Consider the following 14718-nt stretch of genomic DNA (forward strand, 5'->3'; position numbering starts at 1 on the left):
GCACAATGCGATAGCTCAAATTTATGCTTTTAAGCAAAAAGATCAAGAATCTGTGTGAGATTGCATAAATAGGTTAAAGCAGTACATCCATCGATGCCCTGATGATGAGAAGCCAAGCCAAGGAAGATTAATTTCTATCTTCGTGGAAGGCTTATGAAACAAGACGCTTCACGCTCACTTGTACGCAAAAAGAAGCATGTCATCTTCAATGAGTGTTGCATGGATGCCATGGATTACGATGACAACTTTGACATGACTGGCATGGGAAATCAAGATAGTCATCTGGACGATAAATGTAGCTCTAGGAAGGTCTCCGACTCTAGTGTGTCATTAGTTAATCTAGATCAGATTGCCGAGATAGTATTGAAAAAGATGGGACAATACTACAGAGCTTCCTACCGACCCCAACCATCATACATGCATACTGTACCTACAAGCCCCTACGTCTGTGGAGGATGTGGAGGGCCATAAAACCGAGCAGTGCCCAACCTTCTCACCATTGGTTGGCAATCAACCAACAAAGAAGTAGTGCCAGCTTTGTAAATGGAACTACACACGTGTGACTTCGGACTGCAATCACATTGCAAGGATACAAAGGGAACAAGTAGCCAACTCTGCACCTAGGCAACAAGTTGTGAACCATGAGAGAACCTTAGTTGCTCAAGAGCAAGCACCGCCGGTGCTAGGAGCTCAACCTCCTCCACCTGGCACAGCTTCCTTTAGATATGTGGAATATAAGAATCCTGAATTAGGAATGGAGATGGTTAGCTCTCAACCATACTACATCGAAATGGAGCATCCTCTTGTCGAACCCTACTTTGAGAACCCAACCGGACCAAGCCTAGTTCATGACTTTAATGGAGACCCAAGCTCTTTGATGCTTATAGGATCTCAGCCAACCAAGACTCAAGGTTATCCAGGACCATATCCTATAAAGAGACTATACCCCACGCAACAAACAGGACCATGCTACAAATGTGGTGGTCCACATTGGGCGAGAGAACGTCCAAACAAGAAACGACCCCTCTTAGCTAACATAGGCACAACATCTACGTTTCCACCTATAGAGAGGTTTTGCCAAGGGTGTAGCATTGACCATCTACCAAAGGATTGCTTGTTGAAGCCTCCGGATCCAGTAGCACAAAAAGCTAAAGCATCCCTCAACTACGTTGAAGTGATTCCATCACCCATGACATCTGAGGAGGAGAACGAACTAGTGTCGCTAAGAGTAGTGACTAGAGCCCAAGCGCAAAAGAATGTCAAAGAGGTTATTGAGAAACCCTCTGAGATTAAGGTTCTATCTAAAGATGGAAAAGAGAGAAAGAAATCAACTCGACGTAAACCACGCAACAAGGGGAGTAAGAAGTCGAAGGAGCAGAAGAGCTCTGATGGAGGAAATTCTATCCCAAAAGAGCTAGAAGGAATGTTGAAAACAAAACAAATAGGAGAGAAAACTCAAAATGAGCAAAAGGAAAAAGCATCCGAGTCTGAGGAAAGCTCAGGAGGATCAGTCCTTGTGGACAAGGTGTACGAGCCTTTAGATGCAATGCTTCAAGCGTATAATAGTAGGATCACAGCTCTGACCGAGCTGCCTAAGAAGCTGCAAGAATATCCCAACCCTCGTGAAGAGACAATCAACTTGGCTATCCATAAGCAGTTGATTAGGGATACTCAGACTCTAATGGACGGCCCACCACCTATGTACGCAAGAGGACCTGCTTCTCTGAAGCCTAACTTAGAGACGATACCAGAAGCCACGCCAAGCATGGAAAAGGAAAGTGAAGTTGTATCTCTACATTTCCCAGAAATGTCTGAAGGAGATGATTTACCTCATACCAATGCAGATGAGTCAAAACCATTGACTATCGCGGATTTTGGAGATAAAATTCTTGAAATAGAGGAAGCAGTAGCAAGGGAGATGTGGGAAGTGGTGCAAAAACAAGTTGAGGATCTAACATCTTCTGACAAGTCACCACCGTTCTCTATAGTAGAATTCTCGAATCAAAGGGTTTAAGAATTAGATGCTTTATCTCTACCAGATGATGCGTAGACTGTTGTCTCAGCTCGGAGCAACAAGCTCATATGCAAGACACTACCCTCATATTTAGGACTATACGAAGCACATAGCCAAATCATGCGAGTACCATCAATGACACGACAACCTCATCAGGAACGAGACATAGGGAGTTTGCAAGCTTTAATGTCGGCACCAATTACGTGTACCATTCCACTCGTAGAGTTCTTAAATCTTAGGCCAAGATTGTGGGGAGAAGTGGCTACACAATTAACTGAGCAAGGATTGTGGAACCAGAACATCCAGGTTAAGGAGTTGTTGAAGGCAAAGGCTTCTGAGCTAATGCTTAAGCAAACAATTCCGGTTCCTGTGAACAAAGTTGGCAAGCATTGTGAAGACGATGAAGGAAATACTACGCTTCCTGTGGAGATCAACAAGATTGAATCTATAGCTATTCTAGATAGCGGAGCAGGGGTGAGTATAGCAACAAAAACTGTATGGGAAATGTGGGGAAAACCTGCAATTAGAAGTACAAGGATGAGTTTGCAATTGGCAGACGGAAATCTAGAGAGTCCCATAGGATTGCTTAAGAACGTTATAGTCAAGCCATGTGGCATTGAGTACGGACATACCTTTGCTATTGTAGACTTTGGCAAGAACACAAATTACGAAGTGATCCTAGGAAGGCCATTCATGCGCCAATTCAAAATGATTCAAGACTAGGGTTACAATTACTTGTAACTCAGACATACCTTTGCTATTGTAGACTTTGGCAAGAACACAAATTACGAAGTGATCCTAGGAAGGCCATTCATGCGCCAATTCAAAATGATTCAAGACTAGGGTTACAATTACTTGTACCTCAGACATGAGAATGTAACCACGAGATTGAATCTGAAAAACCATGCTTATCAAGATGTGATGCACTCTCCTGTGGTGGGTGGATGAGTTTGATTCCGCTTCTTCAGAAGCATCGGGAGCAACTATGTCTGAAGGAAGAGTTGATCTATGCATATGTGGATCATCTTGTCGAGACTTGCAACCCTGAAATGTTACCATAGATAGAAGTGTGACGGATGAGGCGTATATCCCTATACCTTTTCCTGAGAACTTGATAGATCCCTTAGAATGGAACCATGTTTTAGCTACCATAGACACTTGTGCATTGCCAAGGCAAACAAAGTTCTGTGATCCAGATGGGTATGACATTATTCCCGTAAGAATGCTAAGACTGATCTATGCCAGAGGAACCTCAAGAAGCCCCTAGGTATGAAGCAAACAAATCATTATTGCTAGGAGATATGGTATCTGTAGAGAAAGTATCCCCTCTTGAGTACAGCTTAGCTGACGAAGGAGATGAGGATAGATGCTTAGAATCCTTTGATGGGAAGGATTCTGATGACAATGCCATAGTCCCTGAATCAGAGTTAGAGAAGATAAGATTGTTGTTAAAGGGCAGAGAGGTCTTGCTGAGTATTCCTAGTGACAAACCGAAACGTAAGTTTTGCAAGAGTCACCGGAAGTTTCGCAAACAAGAACTCAAGGAAAAGAGACAACAACAACAAAAAGAAAGAGAAGATGTGGATAAAGAAGACTTTATTCCACCTCCAACCTTTGTAGGGAAGAACGAGTACTTGTACTACTTGGGAGCTGATGATTGCATCAAAGACGAGATGAAATGGAGATACGGCTTTCAATTAGTGCAAAAGCTAAATGAGAAGGAGAGTGACAACCCAAAGAAGAAGAGGAAACAGAAACCGAAGCTAAAATCTAAGGCTTCAGTGCATTCAGTCAAGAGACTGAACAAAGCACCATGATGAGAGTGGAGCGTAAAGCAAGAAGAGGATACCACAAATATCCCCTCAAACTTCAAGAAATTCACCATACAAGATCGAAAAATAGTCTTGCAACAACCTATTCGACAGAAATCTGAGGAACCAGGAGTTTCCTATGATGGCCCTGAGGACGCCAAGAAAATAGACCTGGCAGAACCAAGCGAAGAGCCACGTAACATGTGGATTGCCACCACAGACTTAACCCAAGCGGAGGAAGAATTGCTAATCTCTACTCTGAGAGAGTATCGAGATATATTTGCTTGGAGTTACAAAGACCTTAAAGGGGTAGATCCAAAGATCTACCACAGCATATCATTCCCATGCGAGAAAACTACGAGTATGTGTCAATATAAAGAAAGTAAATGCTGCTACTGTCCGAGACCACTATCCACTTCCACTCACTGATCATGTATTGGAGAGGGTAGCTGGTAAGAAGGCATACAGTTTTCTTGATGGATTTTCGGGCTACAACCAGGTATCTATTGATCCCAAGGATCAACACAAAACCGCATTTGCCTACAGAATGGGGAGTGTTTGCATAAGGAGTCATGCCTTTTGGTTTGACTAACGCTCTAGCCACCTTTCAGAGGCTAATGAGCCATGCGTTCAAAGAATACCTACTGCGATTATTTCTTGAAATATTCATGGATGACGTGTGTGCATTCCATCAACAGAGAAGAACACATAGAGCATCTCAAAAAAATCTTTGAGAAATGCAGAGTGTATCGCATATTCCTTAACCCTGATAAATGCAAGTTTATGGTTAGGCAAGGGAAGATTCTAGGCCACATTGTGTCTAGGAATGGTATATCCACGGATGCAGAAAAGATAGCTGTTATTGTTGAGCTACCTAGACCTTACAATGCAAAAGGGGTACAAGTTTTCATGGGTCATTGCGGCTACTATCGTAGATTTATCTACATGTATGCTGAAATAGCACGGCCATTGTACACACTTCTTGTTGTATTTGAATGGACAAAGAATTGTGAAGAAGCCTTTGACAAGCTGAAGAAAGCATTAGTGACGACACCTATTCTCAGGTTGCCGAATTGGGATAATTTATTCCATGTATATATAGATGCTTCGGCTTTTGCAATTGGATGTATTTTAGCTCAACCAGGCGAGAACAAAGTGGACTTTCCAGTCTCATATGCTAGCCGCCAGTTGAATAGTGCTAAAAAGAATTACACCACCACAGAAAGAGAAGGCTTAGCTATGATCTATGCTGTGAAGAAGTTTCGGCATTACCTTTTAGCCAACAAATTTACATTCTTCCTAGATCATCAAGCTTTGCTTTACCTTGTGAACAAGCCATGTGCAACCGGAAGGATTGTACGCTGGTTTGTTATTCTACTTGAATTTGAATTTGAAGTAGCGATAAAGAAGGGAAAAATGCATCAGCGGGCTGATCATCTTTCCAGGATAACTTCAGGAAAAGCACCCATTGGTATAGATGATGATATTCCTGATGCTACTCTATTCTTGGTTGAGACAGCACTAAGATGAACAGAACCCATCATTCAAGTTTTAACGATAGGATTTGTTAACTCCATTAGTCCCACCAATGAAAAGATAATGACCTTAGAGCATTGTGCTCCTTTATAAAGCTTCTTTCTGGACGATTGTATAAATTAGGAAAAGATGGAATACTTCGTCTATGCCCTGACCCTGATCAATATGATGAGATTATCTCATATGTCCACGTGAGCTTAGGAGGCAGACATGTCTCTGGAAAGGATACGGTTAAAAGAGTTTTGTGGGAAGGATATTAGTGGCCAACACTTCATGCTGATACAGAAGAGTACATACGGAATTGTAAAATTTGTCAACAAAGAAAACCCATTCCTCATGTGACTCTATTTTATATTTCAACAACACCCAATTGGAGTTCGTACATTGTGAAGTATTTGACGTAGGGTCATACGGATGATAAGATGCCTAGGCATAGAAAGAGAGCCATAGAGGTAGAAGCAGCGAGTTTTTTGATTTTTGAAGGCCAGCTATACAAAAGGGCCAAAGATGGAAACCTACGGACTTGTGTTTGTGAGAGTGACTACCTTAGCGTATTGACTCATGCACATTCAGGAGTTGGGGGTGGACATTTCTGTGGAGAAACAACTGCCAAACTTATACTATGGTCAGGACTATGGTGGCCTACGCTTTTTCATGATGCAACAGAGTATGTCAAACGATGTGATCAATGTCAAAGAGCCAAACCTCCTACCAAGTATGAGGACATGCCATTGAGACCAATTATGGGGGTTAGAGCTTTTGTAAAATGGGGAATTGATTTTGTGGGACCGATTAAACCACCAGCATGCCATACACATGCTGAATATATCATTGTAGCCACAGATTATCTTACGAAGTGGGTAGAAGTAAAAGCCACAATAAAAAACGATACTAGGACCACTACAAAGTTTTTATACGAACATGTGTTTACACGCTACGGTTTACCTATTGAGATTGTGAGTGACCAAGGTGTGCATTTTATCAATGAAGTCATTACCTTTCTTTTGGAAGACTTTATGGTCATCCATAAGAGGTCAGTGGCTTATCACCCGCAAGCAAATGGTCAAGCTGAGAGCACAAACAAGACTCTTTGCACTGTGCTTACAAAGATTGTTGAGGGACATAGAACAGATTGGGAACAGAAACTTCACTCAGTTCTATGGGCTTACCGAATTGCTTACAAAACGTCCATAGGTGTGACACCTTTCAATCTAGTTTTTGGATTGGATGCTATCCTTCCGATAGAATTTATTGTACCTACACTTTGAGTTGCAAAACAACTTGAGTGGACGGATCATGAATTCTCTACACGGATCGATGAATTGGAGAGGCTAGATGAAGACAGGCTATTGGTAGTCATTGGCATGTATGCTGAAAAACGACACCAAAAGCGTTGGCATGATATGCATGTGAAGAAAGGTCGCTTCAGGAGAGGTGATCTAGTGTTGCTTTACACATTGAAGAAACAAAAATGCAAGCTGAAAATGCGAGGACTTGGTCCATTTGTGATCAACGAGCTTAGTGCGAGTGGTGCAGTAAGGTTGGAAACCTTAGATGGAGAGCCTAGATGGAGAGCCAATGACTAACTTCATCAATGGTAGCCTCTTGAAGCGCTATGAAGAACCTCTAACAAATGATATACTGATACGCATACATGCTAGTCAGACACGTAAAAAAGCTCAAGATTTGTTACAAAGTCAAGCAAAAGAAGAAGCTAAGGCTAGAGTAGCACTAGCACGAGAATGCCGCAAGGCAGCTATCATGGCCATCCACTTGAATGATGATGAAAACTTTGTAGATCCCTTTCATATTGAAGTAAGGATCCCTACTCAAAGAGCAATCTTTGCAGCGTCTGCACTTATAGATTCGGGAGCCGACTATAATGTTTTGTCTTATGAAGCGTGGACATCATTAGGCCAACCTTTGCTCACCAATGCATCATTGAGCTTCTAGAGTTTCTCTGGTGATGAAACCCCAGCCCTAGGCAAGTGCTGTATTAATATGTCCATTTAGGATCAATCTATGCACGCGACTTTTTATGTTGCTAATAAGAGCCAAGCAGTGGTGGATGTTGTTTTAGGCAGATCATGGATTAGAACCACCAGATGCGGTATGGACTGGAACTCACGACAATACACCTTGTTGGTAAATTCTACTCACCTTACAGGATCAAGTGCTTCGGCACTCCCATCTTTTCAAAAGGTGGAAACCATCACTACTGTGATAGAGAACCTCAAAAGATCCAATGATTTGGGTGAATAATGACAATGACAATACACAAGGATGGCATGTGCCAACATCTCTCTTATATGCACAAGGCTACAGAAGGGGGGAAGCACTTAGAATTCAAATCTGGTTACCTAAAGCAGCTCACAAGCCAAGACCCAATGCTGCCAAGGAACATCCAAGGAATACAAAGCTAAAGAGGAGGTTCACCAAAACCAACAGTTCCACCTCCAACAAGACCACTCAACAACGGTGGATCCCAAAGAAGGTTCTGTAAGCACAAAGCTACTACGCGGGTGCTACTACCTTGTGGCTACCAAAGAAGGATGCAGGGACTATTGCAGCAAAACATAATTATGTTCCTGAATCTACTCAAGAACAAAAGCAGTCAATACCACCTCACTTACAGAAACCAAATCAATACTGGAAACCAAATCAATACTGGAAACCACGCCTTACCAAGCCTGAAAGAGTCCAAATGTGGAAAGAGAAGCTGATGCATCAATCGGACATCATCAGAAGGTCTCGAACAGGAAGGGATACTCCAAACTGACATGGGAAGAAAAAGGCAAGTGGGTACCTTTACTCACTTCTATCTCAAAGGCAACACATCAGAAGGAGGATATTGCAACCGAATCAAGTTCCCGAATCAAGTTCAGAGTCTATTCCTCAAAACACAAGTAATGTCAAAGTTTGTCTTACAAAGCCGACAACTTTCAATCAGGCTCCTACACAAGTAGACTCCCTAACTATTAAGGAAAGAGTGTTCTTCCTACAACTCCAACTATTTGGAATGTCGTCGGTATTCTACTCTTTCCCTAATCAAATTACATTACCAGCAGCCATAAGTCTACAGGCATAGGTGCTAGAGTTGGGCACTCTAAAGACCCAAGAAAATTTTGAAAGCCCAATGGGATGGCAAGAACACAGGTGCCATATGGTTGCCAAAGCTCAGAAGTGTTCAAACATCTCCATTCACACCTCCTCCTATTTGTCCCAATGCATTTCCTATGCCTATCGCTAAAATCTCACCTCCGACTAAACTTCAATCTCTTGCACGTACTCTAAAATGGGTACCAAAAAGAGTCCAACAAAAAGGAACCTGTGCCATACGTCAACACCCCACAAACAATTTGCATAATGTTACATCCAAAAGCAAACTCATTCTTGAAAGAGCTATCATGCTACAAAAGCTACTTTTTGGCAATTCATCTATCGAATCTATTAGCTCTATTTCCGTCATGCCTGTACATACTAGCATTGTTCGTTCAACTTGCATTAAAAAAAAAATCTGGACACTTACTTATGTGTTTTGTAGAATAACCAAATGGAGACTTGGCTGGACACATGCAGTCCATCTTTGGACCTAGATAGCACTCACCCTGACCATCAAGGGGGCTATAGCATTGCACCTTTTCAGACGCACTCTCAATATTGGGTGAGGATTGCTATGGAAGAATTTGTGGAGTTATACTACCAGCAACATCATCCGTTTCCACACTGCCCGCGACTGTGCTCGTATGGTATTGGGGAATGCTTCCCATATATGTTGGCAGTGTCGCACATATTTCCGTCGCTACGGCACTAGTATGATGCAGCAGATCATGGGGGTCACACCTCAACGACATAATCTCTGGGCAATTATGATGCCGCAACGTGGACCCAACCAACAAAGACTCCCAAAAGAGGAAAGAGCTCAAACATGGCGCGAGGACACTCTTTGTTTGCTAACCCCTCCCATTTTGCAAGTTCTTCTTTCCCATGAATCTACATGTTAGTTTTGGCTCAATGTGAGTGAGTCTTTAGAACAGTTTCAAAACCATAGGTGCCTCTTTAGCCTTCCTACTATGCCCATACCATATGTTAGTGAAGATACACTTCTTCCCTTGCCATCTTCTCCATGGGTAGGATTACGTTCTGGGTTATCTTTACATCCTGAAGCTATTGATGTCCACCCACCTGAGAATGCAGACATACATTCACCCCCAGTGCAAGACTAGCACTTGTACTCTCTTAATAAGAACTAGAAGCCAGGGCACTTTTTCCCATTGGATTTTTCCCCTCGGCCAAATCCGATGTTTAGCAGCAATGTTTCTTATTTTTTGTCTTTTCAATTTTCTTTCTCTTTAGTTTGTTTTGTCGGAATAAAACAGATACAAGCACCAAACTACATCTTCCGCTTCAAGACCGCAAAACTGACAGTCATACAATCAAGTGCAAACAATTCTTCACCAGAAATAGGTGAACTCATGCCAATCTCTAATGTTTTCTGTATTTTTCTTATTGCTTGATTGTTTATAAATTTCACTTTACTAAGCATGGCAATATGCATCTCCTTTGGTCTAGAGTAGGGATAGCATTCTAGTGGCTTTAGACTTGATAGTGTAAGTTTGACCATAATTGTTTTTACCCGTTTAGCAATACAAAGTAATTAGTGTTTTGTGCTAAAGGTAGAGTTCCAGACCTAGGACAAAGAGACTAAATTCATCATAGGACTGTCAGTGGATATCTTGCCCTTACTAGGACATTGCTTAGGGACAATTTAATAAACCTTCCATAACAAAAATTAGCATGACAAAAATAAAAGAAAAGCGTATATGTTTGTGGCCTATTGCCTTGTTATTCATGGTAGGCAAGGGAGGTCTATACCTTTCTTAGACCAATGCCTTGTGTAGTAAGGAATAGCCATACCGCGGGTGCGCAAACATACTCTTGAAGAGAGCCCTGTCCAAAAAAAATAAAAATAAAATAAAAACAAAAGAAAGGACAGAAAGGCACCAAGAGAAATGCTTGTCTAATCCAGGATGGTCGCCGTTGTGCTTAAAATATTAAACCAAAACACTAAGCAATATCAAGAGTCTGCCACTACATAATTATGTTAGATTTATTAGTGTTGAACCGACATCTTTGACTTAGCATAGGCTCAGTATACTACTTGATAGTCCCTCGATTAATTGTTGTCTTTTGCCTTCTAAGAAAAGAACAATACATTTGGCATAAAACATTCTTTACTTTAGTTAGCTGTAGGTAGTAATTATTAAGGCTTGAACTTACCTATTCAATCTCTACACTGCTTCAATGTTTCCTTCCTCTAGCTAATTGGACATTTATTGCCATGTCTTATTCAGTAAAATTGCTTGTTTTGTTATTGTCTGTCAGTACATTTGCTTTCAAAAAAAAAAGGAACACACAAACCACTTATCGTTTTGCTTGCAGGTACTTGAGATGCTACTCTTCCTTGGCATCTACGCGCTCGAGGACGTGCGCAAAACAGGAAGAGGGGAATGTTGCGTGACGAGTGGTGATCAATGCAAGGATGCAACACAAAGATGGAAGCAGAAAAACAAGAGACTTGACATTCTTATTTAGGGCTCTTGTAGAGAGTTCCAAGTTGTAGGTGAGTGTGGAAGTGGGCTTGAGAATAATCCCACATGGGAAGTTTTGGGAGTTTTAGGAGTTTAAGTATAAATAGTGGCTCATTTGAGAGCTCACATACACTTTGGGCTAAGTTCATGCAAGAGCTCCTTTGAGAGAACTACTCTCTCTCTTCTCCATAGAGGTGAAGACTCTTCTCTCACCCCATTTACTATGTGCATGTGAACTTGCCAAAAGAGAGCACTACTTCAGTATCTGGGCCAAGTGAAACATTAAGTGGAAATGACAATGTAAGTCCATGGCTAGGAAGGTTGAGAAATGGTAGTGTGAGCACAAGTGGAAGTGTTGTTGACAAAGGAAAAAAGAAGGTTGAAGGAATTGGTATAATAGGTTATGAGTCATCTAGCTCGGAAAGCTTAGATGAAGAACTTGGCATCCCAACCTTACATACTCTAGGTGTAAGGAAAGAGAGATATGTTCCTCCACATGCTAGAGCACATGATGTATAAAGTGATCCATAGGTTTTGAGAAGGTCACAAAGGTTTAGGTATCCAGTGGAGAGATTGACATATGATGGTTATGCAATGCATTATGCATACACGACATCAATGTGATAAAGCATGTGGAACCATCATGTTTTGGAGACGCTATTGGAAATCATGTATGGGAGAAAGTAATGGATGCCTTGGTACATAATGATACATGGGACTTGGTTTCATTACCAAGTGCAAAGAATGCCATTGATTTCAAATGGGTGTATAAAGTAAAAGGTAAGTTGGATGGATCAATAGAAAGGCACAAAGCAAGGCAAGTCGCAAACAAAGAGATATGCATAGACACATAGTTTGGATTATGATGAAAGATTTAACCCCGTGGATAATATGGGAACAATGAGTTTTTTGATTGCATTGGATGAATCAAATGGTTGGGAAATGCATCAAATGGATGTAAAGAATGCATTTCTAAATGGTGAATTGCAAGAAGGAGTATTCATGGAGAAGCCAAAAGGCTATGTGCATCCCAAATATCCTATACATGTATGTAAGTTAAAGAAGGCCTTGTATGGATTGAGTGAAGCAAGCACCATGTGCTTGGATAGACAAGATAAGAAGGTATTTCATTAGCATTGGTTTTCATGTGGGAACATTAGATTCATCACTATATGCAAAGAAGCTAGCACATGGTAATGTGGTGATTGTTATCTATGTAGATGACTTGATTGTGAACATGTGATTCAAGCAAGGATATTATTGATGTGAAAGCTTCATTATGTGGTGAATTTGACATGAAGAATTAGGAGAATTGAGATACTTTCTTGGCATTGAAGTGGTGAAAACAAAGAAAGGCATTTGGTTGGTTTAAAGGGAGTATGCATTGAATATGCTAGCAAATTATAGCATAACAGGTTGTAAGCCAATGAGCACACAATTGGAGAAAAATGTGAAGATAACGGCTGATTTTGGTGAAGAGATTGAGGATGTGGAAATATATAGAAAGATGATTGGTAGTTTGATATACATGACTATCACTAGGCTGGATTTATGCTATGCGGTTGGGCTTGTGAGTCAGTTCATGCAAAGCCCAAGGAAACCACATTTAGATGCAGGAAGAAGAATCTTGAGATACACGAAAGCTACAACACATTATGGACTCCTTTATGAGTATGGAAAAGTTATGGATGCTCATGGATATACAGACGTAGATTTGGTAGGTATTTCTTATGAGATAGAAGATATAATAGTGGCTATGCTTTCACATTGGGAAGTGCAGTGGTGAGTTGGAGTAGCAAAAAAAACCCCACAATTGTTTTATCTAGCATAGAGGCAGAGTATAGAGGAGCAACTATGGCTGCATGTGAGGTGGTATGGCTGAAATAACTACTCAAAGATTTGGGACAGTAATGTGAGAGGAAAGTTGTCATTCATTGTGACAACGTGAGTAACATACAGTTGTCAAGCAATCTAGTCGATCATGCAAGGACCAAACACATAGATGTCCACTACCATTTCATCAAGGAGAAAGTGTTGGATGGACAGATAGAGTTGACATATGTGAAGACTGAAGAGCAAGTTGTAGATATCTTTACCAAGCCACTTGGTAAAGAGAAGTTTGAGTACTTCAGAGAAAAGCTTGAAGTACATAAGATGGATATAGTGAGGTTGAGGGGGAGTGTTGAGAATGCAAGATCATTAGGATCTGGTGGATAGAGGTAGCATGTGGACACTAGTCTAGCAATGTGTGTGTGGACGATAATGGCCAAGTGTGTGGACATTAGACTTAGGTTATTTCAATGTGAACTTATCACTAGGAAAAATGTGTTGTGTTTTGTGGTATGCAATGAAGGAAAGCTATGGAGCTTCTCTACCTTGTATGTGTTATGGTTTGAGATAATGAGATCCAATTAGGGTTTGCCTCTCTACCTTGGTGTGTCTATCTCCTCTCTCTTTTCACCTTCTCCCTCTCACAAAGTGATAATGCCCCTCAATGTGCTTCATCTTAGCATGGTATACTAGGTTACTGGTTAGATATACACTACTAATGTTGTCACACTAAATGAAAATGTCCATATCCATGTGTTCAACTATATCACCAAGTAGCTTCTAAATCCAAGCTACCTCACAAACTGCCATATAGCATCCTTATACTTTATCTTTGTACTTGAGAAAAGGTAACTGTCAGCTATTTCTTACTGCTTTTACTCATAGTAGCACTCTCAATAGAGAACATAAAGCCACTCATAGATCTCGTGTCTCCTCAAACACTACCAGTCTAATTAGTATATGTATATCCATGTAGCTATATCTCTCTACCAGCCTCATCAAAAAGTCCAAAATCAATAGTATACTTTATGTATCTGGAGAATCTGTTTAGCCACATCCAAGTGTGTCTTCTTGGGGGCTTGCGTAAATTGACTCAAAAGTCCAATAACATTGCTCAAATTTGCCCTAGTAATGGTCATTTAGATCAAGATACCCACTATGTAACATCCAAAGGTCGGTTCATAATGTAAACCTCACTACATGAGATAGTATTATAACTATGCCATAACTTTAGTACACCAAAGTGACTCACACATCCTATAAACCACTTGTGACATATCTGTTAAAAGACATGGTGTGAGCTTAATGAATGAATGAATCAAGCAATGGAAATGATCATCACATAGACAAACTCAGACCACTAGAGCAATACATGCCACCACTTAGATAATAATGAGATGTAACCAATGAGAAATAGAGTGTACACAAGGTCACCAACAAGCATCACATAAACACAAGCTAATGGAAAATGCAAAGACATCTACCACTAAGATAAATATCACTAAGACATCACTAAGATAATAAAAAAATGCCCTACCGGCTATAAAATGCCATACATAACAATTGTTGGAATAATGAGTTGGATAAGTTTGCCTCCTCCTCTAATTGCTTGGCCTTGCCCTTCTCTTTCTCCTCTTCATCCTTCTTCTTTTTGAAGTAGCCTTTGATGATGTGGCCCTTCTTTTTGCAATAATAGCAAGTCCTTGGAGCCTTGGTCTTCTTGTCCTTGACTATAGTGGAATAGATATGCTCCCTTGGAACTGGTGTTAAAGAAGCTAAAGTTTTGGAACCCTCCATGCGGGTTTCCTCCATAATAAGGGTAGCCACTGAGGTTAGAGGATGATTGGTTTGATTGGCTATCATTGAGACACACTGAGCCTAAGCCATGCTTCATTCAAAGTATTTGTTGAGCTTACTTGATGGATTTGGCTATCAC

Source organism: Cibotium barometz, chromosome 60, assembly GCF_041138505.1.
Source record: "Cibotium barometz isolate CiBa-2024 chromosome 60, ASM4113850v1, whole genome shotgun sequence".
Taxonomy (NCBI): Eukaryota; Viridiplantae; Streptophyta; class Polypodiopsida; order Cyatheales; family Cibotiaceae; genus Cibotium; species Cibotium barometz.